This window comes from Paramisgurnus dabryanus, chromosome 4, assembly GCF_030506205.2.
Source record: "Paramisgurnus dabryanus chromosome 4, PD_genome_1.1, whole genome shotgun sequence".
Taxonomy (NCBI): domain Eukaryota; kingdom Metazoa; phylum Chordata; class Actinopteri; order Cypriniformes; family Cobitidae; genus Paramisgurnus; species Paramisgurnus dabryanus.
In genome coordinates this window covers 11,336,904-11,351,007 of record NC_133340.1, presented here as the reverse complement: position 1 = coordinate 11,351,007, position 14,104 = coordinate 11,336,904, and the positions used below count along the sequence as shown (strand labels likewise).

The 14,104-nt window shown below is 41.3% G+C and overlaps 2 long non-coding RNA genes across 2 annotated transcripts; one reads left to right on the top strand and one right to left on the bottom strand.

Annotated features, from left to right (window-relative positions):
- The first annotated feature begins 929 nt into the window (after positions 1 to 929).
- Positions 930 to 6,580, top strand: LOC135786034 (uncharacterized). Its single transcript, XR_010546773.2, has 5 exons — positions 930 to 1,224; positions 1,883 to 2,010; positions 2,217 to 2,359; positions 2,451 to 2,544; positions 4,658 to 6,580. It is a non-coding gene; the product is annotated as an uncharacterized lncRNA (long non-coding RNA).
- Positions 6,581 to 7,666: 1,086 nt separating this feature from the next.
- On the bottom strand, positions 7,667 to 9,248 carry LOC135786215 (uncharacterized). The gene is made up of 4 exons (XR_010546905.2): positions 8,990 to 9,248; positions 8,204 to 8,331; positions 7,855 to 7,997; positions 7,667 to 7,763 (listed from the first exon to the last, which is right to left on the bottom strand). It is a non-coding gene; the product is annotated as an uncharacterized lncRNA (long non-coding RNA).
- Between the last annotated feature and the right edge of the window lie 4,856 nt (positions 9,249 to 14,104).

The window sequence follows — 14,104 nt, the reverse complement described above, 5'->3', positions numbered from 1 at the left end:
GAAAGTTATGTCGGTTTCTTCTGTTCTTCTTCCAAGAACATACAGTATGAGTGAAAGTGTAACTGAAGTTGACACAGGGAGTCACAGGGAGATGATGTAACCAAATCATTGAAGGTCAGTAAGTGAGAGCGAGATCTAAAGAACAAACTGAGAGATAGATCTTGAAAGAAAAAGAAAATTCAGAGAAAATTTATGTTGATCTAAAATAAAGGGATAGTTCCCCCCAAAATTAAAATTCTGTCATCTTTACTCACTCTCATGTTGTTACAAGCCTGTATAAATTTCTTTGTTCTGATGAACCCCACTCAAGATATTTAGAGAAATGTTTGTAACCAAAATGTTTATAGACCCCATTTACTTCCATATTATTATTTTTTCCTACTGTGGAAGTAAATGGGGTTTCACGAACGGTTTGGCTAGAAACATTTCTCAAAATATCTTTCTTCATGTTCATCAGAACAAAGAAATTTATATGGGTTTGTAACAACATGGGTAAACTATCCCTTTAAAGGGACACTTCACCCATTGGCATTAAGCTTTGTATAGTTAGAACCCCAGTCATGTTTTTGAATGGTCGTGCATCATTTTCTCAGTTGCCGCTGAGACAGGAGAAATACAGATTTCAGTGTTGCACTTCCTTCTTTCAGTGATGTAAAAATCATCATTTTGCATCATGGAAAGAAGGAAGTCCAATATCTTTAATGAGGGAGTGAGACTACAAACACCCCTTTTCTCGGTCAAATAGAGGCCAAATTGAAAGCAACAAATATGATGCACTTTCAATAAAGATTAATGTTTCTACGGGTGAAATGCTCCTTTAAGCAAAGTTGTATCCTGCAGTAATATGTACATTGACCACTTTAGAATTGAATGAGTCAGTATTAATTCAGTATTATCTGCACTGAAAAAAGTGCACAACGCATGTCATTACTCTAAAGAAGTTTTTATATTTGATCTAACTCAAAAAAATAAATTTTCTGTCCAGCCATCAGTTTTATGTAAAAAATGTGTTTGATTTAAATTAAAAGTAAGTCCTGTTGGTGTAAAGTAAATAAATTTCTGTAAATTAAAGTAAAAATATTAGTTTCCATTGTCACGTGACTTACGTAACGTCATCCTGGTCGTGCGTGAGGACGTTCAGCTGAAGTTCAGCTTTCCGCCATCTTGTTATACACTGCACCGATGGATGAACTCCGCGTCGTACAATGGGATTCAAGAAAATTGGTAAGTAATTTTAAACATACGTTTTGGCGTATTATTAACATTATACATGTGTGATTGTACTGTTGTTTTACATACGGTTAGTATTACTTAGTGGTGTACCGGTCGGATCGCAGTTGATTGAGCATGACGGTTCGGCTCACATGCGATTCGCGGATTAATGCGCAAATTAAAATAGGAAACGTTTAATCATTTGCACGTGTTTTAAAGGCTTGCAGATGTTAATACCAAAGTGATTTTAAACAATTTCACCGCAAAAAGGCGCTAAAGTGGGCAGTTTCTATACGCATGCGGATGAAAGTGTCTATATGCCCTTCAAAGATCAGAACTCTTGATGTGTAAACTTTAGCGACAGTTTTGCTACTTTGCCTCATACTGTAGTCGATTAAAATGCATTTGGCCAATAGAGCAATGCGACTGTTTATGCTGCATCTCCTTCCGGAAGCGCTGTTTGAAATTCGCGCTCCGTTTCTGTGTAATATTATGCACTCAAAACTGCACACGTGGAGAGACGAGCAAACATAAAATCTTTCGGTTCTTGACAGGGTCCATACAAACAAAATGATCTCCACAGTATTCTTTTTTTAAATAAAAACTTTTGTTTATGTCACAAGATGTAGTGAACATGTAAATGTCTAGCAATTATCTATTATTTGTTCAGGCCAATCATATCCCATCCATGGAGAGACATCAGCAAACATTATGACAAAGACGTTTGCCTTACGCAGACAAGAGATTGTGGAAAACCAACCTACTGTTCAAGAACTGCAAGAAAGATTGCCAGAGGAGGTAAAAGCATTTATTTTATTATAAAATGTTAAAATGTGACTTGTACTGAATTAACCATAGTTTTACCATAGGATGTAGTGCTTTTGAAAATGTCTTAGATGCTCTAATTATATATTCATTCAATGTTTTGTGTGTATATCTATTTTTACAACTAGTTCTAGAAATAATTTTTTCAGAAGTGTATTTTCGGTTTCTCTTACTTTCAGATTAATGCAGAATTGCGCATCACGATCTTACCTTGAAAATCAAGATTTATGGCGTCTTTGGACAGACAGAGCTCTCATGTTATTAGGAGCAAAGGTGGAGTCCTCCATGAAAAACTAAGGACACTATTAAAGTTATGGATCAGGTATTGGTTGCATGCGAACAAAATTGCTTGTGGCAATTAATTTAGTAGTATTTTGGTCTAAAATAAACAATACATCTTGAACATTTTGTAGAGTCTGGACGTAGAAATCAGAAGAGAAAGCCTGCTGAAGTGCCTGATTCATGTACTTTGGTGAAGATGCAAGCTGTCTGATCAAAGAATACCAGGTAATGTTGACAATGCAAACTACTGAAATTTTCTCCAACCATGTTTGCCTAAATTGCCTTAAAGGGATAGTTCACCTTAAGATAAAAAATCTGTCATCATTTACTCATCCTCATGTTGTTCTAAACCTGTATGAATTTCTTTTTTTTTTGATGAACACAAAAAAAATATTTTGAGAAATGATGGTAAACACACAGCAGATAGTGACCATTAACTTCCATAGTAGGAATAAAAAAATATGATGGAATTTAATGGGTACCGTCAACTGTGTGCTTACAATCATTTATCAAAATATTTTCTTCATTTATCACAATACTTCCAAAATATTTTTCCTACTATAGAAGTCAATGAACACTATGCTGTGTGTTTACCATAATTTCTCAAAATATCTTCTTTTGTGTTCTTCAGAAAAAATACATTTATACAGGTTCAGAACAACATGAGGATGAGTAAATGATGACAGAATTTTCTTTTTAAGGTGAACTATCCCTTTAAAGGAAAACACCACAGTTTTCCAATATTTTATGTTCTTACCTCAACTTAGACGAATTAATCCATCCCTATCTTTTTTCAATAACTACACTTAATCTTTGTACAGTGTGTCGTAAATGTGTTAGCATTTAGCCAAGCCCTATTCATACCTTAGGTTCCAAACAGGGATACATTTAGAAGCCACCAAACACTTCCATGTTTTCCCTATTTAAAGACTGTTACATGAGTAGTAACATGAGTAAGTATGGTGGCACAAAATAAAACGTGATTTTCTAAGCGGATAAAAAGTGAGAACTATATTGTATGGCGGAAGAGCACTTAGTTTGCAGCACTCGGACCTCGGTCGCAGTAACATCATCAGAACTCTCCCTCAAATTCTAAAAAAAGGGGGACTAGTCAGGTATGATGGTGTAACTGCATGCTGTTTGGATCCCAAGGAATGAATGGTGCTAAGCTAAATGCTTAACATATGCACGCTACAGCAATTAAAGTATTAGCCCACTTCTGAATTAAACATTCCTCATAATTTACTCACGTCCATGTCATCTAAGATGTTCATGACTTTCTTTCTTAACTAAATAAAAGAAATTAAGGTTTTTGATGAAAACATTCCAGGATTATTCTCCATATATAGTGGACTTCAATTACACACAAATGGCTGAAGTATTCTTCAGAGAATTTACGCTGTATGTCCTACGCCTTCCCTATCCTACTTACGGAACAAACGCACGCAGCACCAGTTCTGTTTTTTTCTGTAAGTAGAATAGGGAAGGCATAGGACAGGGCTATTCAAATCTTACCCTGGAGGGCCAGAGCACTGCAGAGTTTAGCTCCAACCCTGATCAAACACACCTGAGCAAGCTAATCAAGGTCCTCATGATCACTAGACAATCACAGGTGGGTAAGTTTGATTAGGGTTGGACCTAAACTCTGTAGTGCTCCGGCCCTCCAGGGTAAGATTTGAATAGCCCTGGCGTAGGACATACAGCGTAAGCTCTTTGAAGAATACAGAAAGCTGAAGCAAGGCGATCATTTGTGTCTATAAACCAAATACAGTTGTATTTTTTTTAAAGGGCCGATCATTTCTTTGATAAGACACTTATTCCTCGTCTGGTATAGTTTAAAGCCCTTTAAGCTGCACTGAAACTAATTTTTGTCGCCTTGGGTTCTGAGCATGCGTCAAAACCGCCGGCATCTTAGATCAGGGGGCTTGTCATATGAAGTATCTAGGTAAAGCAGCTATCTCCGCCTGTACTTCGAATTCATGAACGATGCCAGACTTTTGTGCTGCGCATTGATGAAAGGGCTACTAGCACTATGCATTACAGTTAGAAAAAGTACATTTTCATAAAATCAAAACTTATTTTTTCCTGTACTAAAAACATGTCTGACTGTTGAAACGAACCAAAAGAAAACCAAGAAAATCGCGTTCATGACGATTTATGGTGATTTTATTTCTGTTACACCATTGCGTACAATGACGCCGATGCGGGATTCCCCTGTTTCAAGATGGCGGCTCTGTTTGACGCATTCGGTCCAATGAACTGCCGTAGCCAAGGCGACATCTAGTGTACATATATATGCACAGTCCCTAAATTGGTCTCTGTTCTTGTATGTTTTTAGGCTGACAAGAGGGAAGAAGCGGAGAGGGAATTCAAAAAGACCACCATGGAATTTTTTGTGATCCGTGAAAGTGATGCTCCTAATCCTGCACTGGACATTTTCATTGATGGTGTGGAGTAATAAATGAGTTGCCCTCTGTTGCATGTGCATGTTTGGACTCATTTGAACTGAACTTAAAATATCCTGATGGACTCAAATATACCTTTAAAGCCTTTAAAAAAAATGTCATGGACGTAGACAGTAAGCAGATGAGCCGAAGGGTGCAGAACCCCTCTTCAAAACTGCAGGAGTAAATTTGTTTCCTTTGACCCAGCTACTGAAGGTACATTTTTGAGCCTTTTATACAACATTAACTGTAATACTGTTTACTAAACCTGATTTGTTTTATCTTGATTAAGTTTTATGGTTTATCTATCAACCATAACTGATTCTTATTTAGAATTTACATTTTATCCAGTGTGTCTACAAATACTAAAAACTGTTATACAGTATGTGTTTTTATAACAATACTATACATATTGTTGAAATGTTTTATGACAAATGGACTCTATGCACGGCGGTGCTTGACGTATTTCCGGTGAAATCTCAGGATGCTGGACTACTTCCGCCAGTCATAGAGCTCAATGATATTCAGGAACGTTGGTTGCCAAAATAGCCAAAATAACACTGCAAATTTTGTTGATACTTGTTAAATTTACATAGAAATAACTTATACTTTACATTTAATACCATAATGACATTTAAACGTATGAAAGTATATTTTTATAGACGGGAGAACCGAACTTCTAGCCACCACTGGTGTGTGTCATAGTGTTTACAGCATTAGACTCAAGCATGACAACTTCTACACTGCTACCCTGTATCTGCATTAACACTAGTTTTAGATAGAAATTGCACTGATAACAGTGATATTCATCTGTTGTTGATATACTTAAGAATTTTGTATAATTGTTATCATCAGTACTAGCGAAGATAACATCTGTGGTTATACAAGCAAAATGTTAGAACAGTAAAAAACGTGTATTTTGCGCATTTATGTATGCTTTATTAATAACAAATGCAAAAGACAAATAGAAAATTCATATCAATGACAACAAGAATAACTTAAGAGAAAAATAAAACACACACACAACAAACTAAATACACGGGGTATTAAAATAAACAAACAGGACAAGAAATAAACAAATAATGGAATAGATTTCTTAAATGGACTTTACCATAGTCAATAGTTCTTTTTTCGTTGTTATTTATATCCTATAAAGTTCCAAGATATAACTAAAAAATATCCAAGTAAAAATGTTTTGACAATCGACGTAAATATACAAAAAAAAAAAGGTATTAAACGTCACATTTAATATCAGTCCTGCTGCAGTTCGTGTTGCTTTTTCCTCATATAGCAGTGAGATTTCATTTACATCTTTTAATTTACCTGACACTTTAAGATAACATTACAAAGACATTAATCCTGAATCATAAAAACAGCACAAAGCTCTGCTAGTATGATGAACATATCATAATGATTACAGAGATAAGACGACTTGTAACGTTAACCTTTCTCGAGTTTGCACATCTGGACAATTCTTCACACATCACAGGTTGTAAATTTGGGTAAATCCAGCAAACAACGAGTACATTTAGCGATTCTGCCGTCACTCCGCTTTAAATCTCCCGTACCGGAAACTGAAGAGCAGCCTTGAGTCAAACGCGGAAGTTAAGCGTGCATAGAGTCCATTGTCAAGATTATAATGTGTTGACATTGTTAGACAGTGTGTATTTGTACAAAAAATGTATATTATGACAAAATAAATTGTCAAAAGTTTGATGCTTGAAGTCATTCATCTTAGACAGATGGTAAAATTACACATTCTGAAAGTAAATAAATTTCTTTATATTAAATTAATATTTTAAATTGTATTTGGTTAGATGTAAAGTAAAAATTTTGCGTCAACTTGTTACAACTAATTACTTTACTTTTTATCAACCTAAAATTTTTACTTTGAACAGAATGAACTATCCATTACTTAGCCAAAGCAAAAAGTATCTTTGAATCAAATACATTTTTTAAGTTTGATGAAATGTCAAAATATACTTTGTCTTAATGCATTAACCTAATTATTTTACTTTACATCAAACCAAATATCCAACCAAATACAAAGTAAAATAATTACGTTAATGCATTAAGACAAAGTATATTTGACATTTCATTAAACTTAAAAAATGTATTTGATTCAAAGATACTTTTTGCTTTGGCTAAGTAATGGATAGTTCATTTTGTTCAAAGTAAAAATTTTAGGTTGATAAAAAGTAAAGTAATTAGTTGTAACAAGTTGACGCAAAATTTTTACTTTGATCCAATGAAACACTTTTTTCAGTGTAAGGTATGAATAGGGCTTGGCTAAATGCTAACACATTTACGACACACTGTACAAAGATTAAGTGTAGTTATTGAAAAAAAGATAGGGATGGATTAATTCGTCTAAGTTGAGGTAAGAACATAAAATATTGGAAAACTGTGGTGTTTTCCTTTAAAGGGATAGTTCACCTTAAAATGAAAATTCTGTCATCATTTACTCATCCTCATGTTGTTCTGAACCTGTATAAATGTATTTTTTCTGAAGAACACAAAAGAAGATATTTTGAGAAATGATGGTAAACACACAGCATAGTGTTCATTGACTTCTATAGTAGGAAAAATATTTTGGAAGTATTGTGATAAATTAAGAAAATATTTTGATAAATGATTGTAAGCACACAGTTGACGGTACCCATTAAATTCCATCATATTTTTTTATTCCTACTATGGAAGTTAATGGTCACTATCTGCTGTGTGTTTACCATCATTTCTCAAAATATTTTTTTTGTGTTCATCAAAAAAAAAAGAAATTCATACAGGTTTAGAACAACATGAGGATGAGTAAATGATGACAGATTTTTTATCTTAAGGTGAACTATCCCTTTAAGGCAAACATGGTTGGAGAAAATTTCAGTAGTTTGCATTGTCAACATTACCTGGTATTCTTTGATCAGACAGCTTGCATCTTCACATGAATAGTACATGAATCAGGCACTTCAGCAGGCTTTCTCTTCTGATTTCTACGTCCAGACTCTACAAAATGTTCAAGATGTATTGTTTATTTTAGACCAAAATACTACTAAATTAATTGCCACAAGCAATTTTGTTCGCATGCAACCAATACCTGATCCATAACTTTAATAGTGTCCTTAGTTTTTCATGGAGGACTCCACCGTTGCTCCTAATAACATGAGAGCTCTGTCTGTCCAAAGAGGCCATAAATCTTGATTTTCAAGGTAAGATCGTGATGCGCAATTCTGCATTAATCTGAAAGTAAGAGAAACAGAAAATACACTTCTGAAAAAATTATTTCTAGAACTAGTTGTAAAATAGATATACACACAAAACATTGAATGAATATATAATTAGAGCATCTAAGACATTTTCAAAAGCACTACATCCTATGGTAAAAACTATGGTTAATTCAGTACAAGTCACATTTTAACATTTTATAATAAAATAAATGCTTTTACCTCCTCTGGCAATCTTTCTTGCAGTTCTTGAACAGTAGGTTGGTTTTCCACAATCTCTTGTCTGCGTAAGGCAAACGTCTTTGTCATAATGTTTGCTGATGTCTCTCCAGGGATGGTATATGATTGGCCTGAACAAATAATAGATAATTTCTAGACATTTACATGTTCACTACATCTTGTGACATAAACAAAAGTTTTTATTTAAAAAAAGAATACTGTGGAGATCATTTTGTTTGTATGGACCCTGTCAAGAACCGAAAGATTTTATGTTTGCTCGTCTCTCCACGTGTGCAGTTTTGAGTGCATAATATTACACACAAACGGAGCGCGAATTTCAAACAGCGCTTCCGGAAGGAGATGCAGCATAAACAGTCTCATTGCTCTATTGGCCAAATGCATTTTAATCGACTACAGTATGAGGCAAAGTAGCAAAACTGTCGCTAAAGTTTACACATCAAGAGTTCTGATCTTTGAAGGGCATAGAGACACTTTCATCCGCATGCGTATAGAAACTGCCCACTTTAGCGCCTTTTTGCGGTGAAATTGTTTAAAATCACTTTAGTATTAACATCTGCAAGCCTTTAAAACACGTGCAAATGATTAAACGTTTCCTATTTTAATTTGCGCATTAATCCGCGAATCGCATGTGAGCCGAACCGTCATGCTCAATCAACTGCGATCCGACCGGTACACCACTAAGTAATACTAACCGTATGTAAAACAACAGTACAATCACACATGTATAATGTTAATAATACGCCAAAACGTATGTTTAAAATTACTTACCAATTTTCTTGAATCCCATTGTACGGCGCGGAGTTCATCCATCGGTGCAGTGTATAACAAGATGGCGGAAAGCTGAACTTCAGCTGAACGTCCTCACGCACGACCAGGATGACGTTACGTAAGTCACGTGACAATGGAAACTAATATTTTTACTTTAATTTACAGAAATTTATTTACTTTACACCAACAGGACTTACTTTTAATTTAAATCAAACACATTTTTTACATAAAACTGATGGCTGGACAGAAAATGTATTTTTTTGAGTTAGATCAATTATAAAAACTTCTTTAGAGTAATGACATGCGTTGTGCACTTTTTTCAGTGTACAGTAACGTCTCGGTTACGTATGTAACCCTCGTTCCCTGAAGGAAGGGAACGGAGACGTCACGTCGTGACCGACGAATTGGGAACTCGCTTAGAGAGACCAATCTGCTTCGTACTCTACTAAAACGCCAATGAACTTGGCATTGAGATATTTGCATAATGCTGGCGCCGCCCCGCCAGGTGCGTATAACCGCCCCGTTAAGGGCTAATGGTGGGCGAAAGTCAACCGTAGTTGAGGTATAAATGACAGCCGTGGCTGTGTAAGCAAAGCAGTGCTCTGCCGAGGGAAACGTGGGCTAGTAGGATTAACCCCACGGAAAAATACTCACAAAGGAACCCGGTGGGACGCAATGTGGATGCCCGAGCCAAACACAGGTTTGCGAGGATGCAGCTAGTGAGAGGCTGGCAGCGGATGCTCTGCAACATCAGGCTGCCAAGGCAGCGGAGGAAGGCAAAACAAATTATTACGCGTTTTTGTCTTGATGGCCTTCCATACTGAGCTCAGTTTGGAGCAGCAGTCGGAGGCTGCAAGCCGACCTGCGAGCCTGTTCTCTGTGCTTCCCCTAACGAGGAAAGGGCACGAGAGGAGACAGGCTCGACACGAACACTAAAATCTAATGAACGTATTAGGTGTCGCCCAACCAGCAGCTCTGCAGATGTCTGTTAGCGAGGAACCACGAGCGAGTGCCCAAAATGAGACAACACTTCTAGTTGAGTGAGCTCTAAAATTAAATAGACACGGAATGCCCTGCAGATTATAAGCAAGGGCGATAATAACAACTATCCAATGAGATATCCTCTGCTTAGTGACAGCTTTCCCTCTCTGCTGACCACCGTAACAAACAAAGAGCTGGTCTGAGGTCCTGAGGCTTTGTGTGCGATCCACGTAGAGGCGTAGAGCTCGTACGGGACATAATAAAGCCATGGTTGGGTCTGCCTCCTCCGGGGGCAGCGCTTGCAAGCTCACCACCTGATCTCTGAAGGGAGTGGTGGGAACTTTGGGCACGTAGCCTGGTCTGGGTCTCAGTGAGACAGCGGGACCAAACTGAAGCCACGAATCGTCAACAGAGAATGCATATAAATCCCTTACTCGCCTCACGGAGGCCAATGCTAGCAGGGTCTGAGTTTTCATTGATAAAAACTTCAGACTCGCAGACTGCAAAGGACCGAACGGGGGACCTGTAGGGCTTCAGCACCATGGACAGGTCTCAGGAGGAATAGAGGGAGGGCGCGAGGGGTTTAGCCTGCGAGCGCCTCTTAAAATCTAATAACCAAATCATGCTGGCCAACTGATCTGCCGTTAATAAGTGAGTGAGGAGCAGAAATAGCGGCGATATCAACTTTAATGGCAGAGGGACAGCCTACCATCTAACCTATGTTGAAGATATAAAAGCACAATATTAAGCATTCTCTGGTGTCCTCGCGTTGCGAAGAGCACCAGGTGACGAAAAAGGGTTTCATTTAAGCGCGTAAGCCCGTCTTGTGGACGGTGCTCGTACCGCGTCGATGGTGTTAGATACCGCTTGCGATAAATCACCTAAACCTTGCGCGCGCTCAACGACCATACATGGAAATCGCACAGGTCGGGGCGCGGGTGCCATAATGTGCCCCTTCCTTGAGAAAGAAAGTCCTTCCTCAGGGGAATTCACCAGGGAGGGGCTGTCGCGAGGAGCATTAACTCTGAAAACCAATTCCTGGTCGTCCAGTACGGGGCGACTAATAAAAGGCTCTCCTCGTCCTGCCTGACTTTGCACAGTGTCTGTGCGATTAAGCTCACTGGAGAGAATGCGTATTTGCGCATCCCCCGCGGCCAGCTGTGTGTCAGCGCATCCACGCCGAGGCTGCCCTCGGTTAGTGAATAAAACAGGCGACAGTGGGTATCGTCCGGTGACGCAAATAGATCTATCTGCGCACGACCGAACTTATTCCAAATTAGCTGGACCGTCTGGGGGTGGAGTCGCCATTCTCCAGGGAGCGCAGCTCGGGAAAGCACGTCTGCCGCGGTATTGAGCGAACCCGGAATGTGAATGGCACGAAGGGACCTCAGATGCTTCTGACTCCAAAGGAGGAGATGACGAGCGAGATGCGACAGGTGACGAGAGCGCAAAAACCGCCTTAACGGTAAATAACGCAACAGTCGCAATGTTGTCGGCTAATACATCCTTCCCTCGCATCTCCATAGCGGAGCGTACAAGTCCCAGATATACAGCACACCGCTCGCGGCAGTTGGGGTGCTATGCACACCCCTGAGACTGCAAGCCCGTCATACGTGGCTGCTCATCCCGTGCTGGGGGCATCGCATGTGCTACAGAATGCCAGGAGACCCGACTCAGAGGCATATCTTGCTATCAGAAATGCTGGGTCTGACCACGGGGTAAAATAGAAATGACACGCAGGTGTAATGGTTACACGGTGTATGCCATTGCACCACGCTCTCCTCGAGACTCGATCGTAAAACCAATGCTGAGGTGGTCTCATATGAAGCAGCTCGAGCAGTGTCACAACTGCAGCTGCTGCCATATGTCCAGGAGCTTCTGAAATTGTTTCAGAGGGACCGCGTACTTCCCTCGAATTAAACCAAGGCAAGTCAGAACTGACTGGTTGCGCGCTCTTGTAAAACACGCCAATTAGTCGATCGAGTCTATTTCCATACTGAGAAAAGGATCCTCTGCACGGGGCAAAGTTGCTCTTTTCCCAGTTGACCTGATGACTTAACGAGCGAGATGCTTAAGCATTAAATCTCTGTGTTCGCGCACGTCTGCCAAGAACGAGCTATTATAAGTTGACGTAAACATAAGCAGAATGCGAACAACGCTCTCTCTCTCTAGGAGATTTTAATGCCGTGACTAGCACTTTCATGGAGACACGGGGAGAGAGAGACATCTCGAATGGTGTACTTAGTATTAATATGTCCACTCCATGAACGCAGGGCGAAAAACGGTCTAAGGCGAGGGGAGATGGACACATGAAGTACACGTCTACAGGTCTATGCTGCAAACCGATCTGAATATTGAAATACGAGCCCCGGCGTATCATCCTAAAGGATCACATTAGTAGAGCCGGTGTGTAAATAAATCGGTCGTAACCCACTGCGTATTTTGGGTACTATGAGATAAAGGCTGGAAAAACCCTATCATCATTCTCGGTAAGAGGGACCGGCTCGAAACGTCCTTCGCCAGCAGGACATCGACTTTTGCACGCAGTACATGTGCATCGGACGCTTTCACTATAGTGAAAAGAAATGTCCGAGAATTTGGGGGAGTGCCGGTAATTGTATTTCGTAACCGAGGCGGATAGTGCGTAAAACCAAACAAGACGGGCTGGGAACTGAAGCGAAGCATCCAGGGACCGTACGAGGAGAATTAACGACACTACCGAAGTACCCGCGGTGGGGCAGCGAAGCGAGACAGGTAGGACTGCCGGTGCGTCTGCTGTGACAGTATAAACATCTACAGTATGTGTGTGTGTGTGTGTGTGTGACACTGACCTGAGCCCGCTGAGGGTGACGGTCGTCTGGTCTCCTCTGCGGAGAGCGCAGACTCCGATGAGGGTGCTGGTGGTCCGGTCTCCTCAGTGGAGAGCTCGGACTCCTCAGGACACCCGCTGGCGATAGAGGAGAGGTAGGGTGAGCAGGTGTACGCTCACGGCTCTCTCGATCCTCCGGAGACCTGGAGAGGAAAGAGGAATGCACTCTTATGTGTGGTTTCACCGGCTGGACAGCCGGTGAAACATATGCAAACCAAGGATTTTCCACCCGACCCTCTACCGGGGGAAGCAGCGAATCACTGTCTCCTGAAGAGTGATCCTCTGCCACTCCGGGTCACCCGTCTCTGGCCACTTAAACTCCCGATTTTCACGGGAAGCGGCAAAGGGGGCGGGGCGAGCTGCTGACGACCGGTTCCCCTGTGCTGCCGAGATGGGGTCCGAGGAGGGGAACGGAGGTGGCCGCCACAGGACGCCGACGGCGAGAGGCAGACTGAGGAGCCGGCGTTGGTGGACCAGGGCAGCTCTCTTCCGCCGGGGCACGACCTAGGAGATCGCCTCAGTCTGCGCAGCGGAGCTGTACGACTCCCCGGGCTCGCCGAAGAGCCCGGTCTGTGAGACAGGAGCATTCGGGAAGTTGTTCTCGTCTGCGTCCGTCATGTAAGCCAGACACAGCCAAAAATGGCGACCTTGAACCACTGTGGTGGACATCGCACGACTGAAGGTCGCGGCCTCCCTTGTAAATCTCTAAAGTCACTGCAGCAACGTTATTGCGTGCAGGGCTGAAGCCGCGTCTCCGCATGCCTGATAGGCAGCGCCCGTAACCGGACGACTGTCTATACAAACACGAGAGGGAAGGGTTGGGTGGTCCCTCCAGGAACGCAGCTGCAACGCAACCCCCCGCTCTACTGAAGGGATCCCCTTCCTTATAGCGGCTCCGTTGGTGAGGGAGGTGAGGGGTGAAAGCTGAACGGCCGAGACGGCCGCAAATCACGTCAGCTCTTCATGTCGTCGGGAAAGGCAGGCACAGGAGGTGAGGACTGTAGAGGCCCGGGCAGCTCCGAAGTACCAATCATGTGGGCGGGACGGTTCGGGCGGAGAGGGGTTAACCCTTCCAACTCTACCGTCTCCGCCGCTCGAGCGGGCACGGTCGCCATCTCCGGGACGACTCCCCCTCGGAAGGAAAAAAATGGGCACCCCTCTGATGCTGCAGAAGTGACGGGATCAGAAGGAGGTCCAATGGATTCGGCAGAAATCGCAGAACATGACTCTGCAGTCTCCACCGGAACCTCAACCGGCTGAGGATG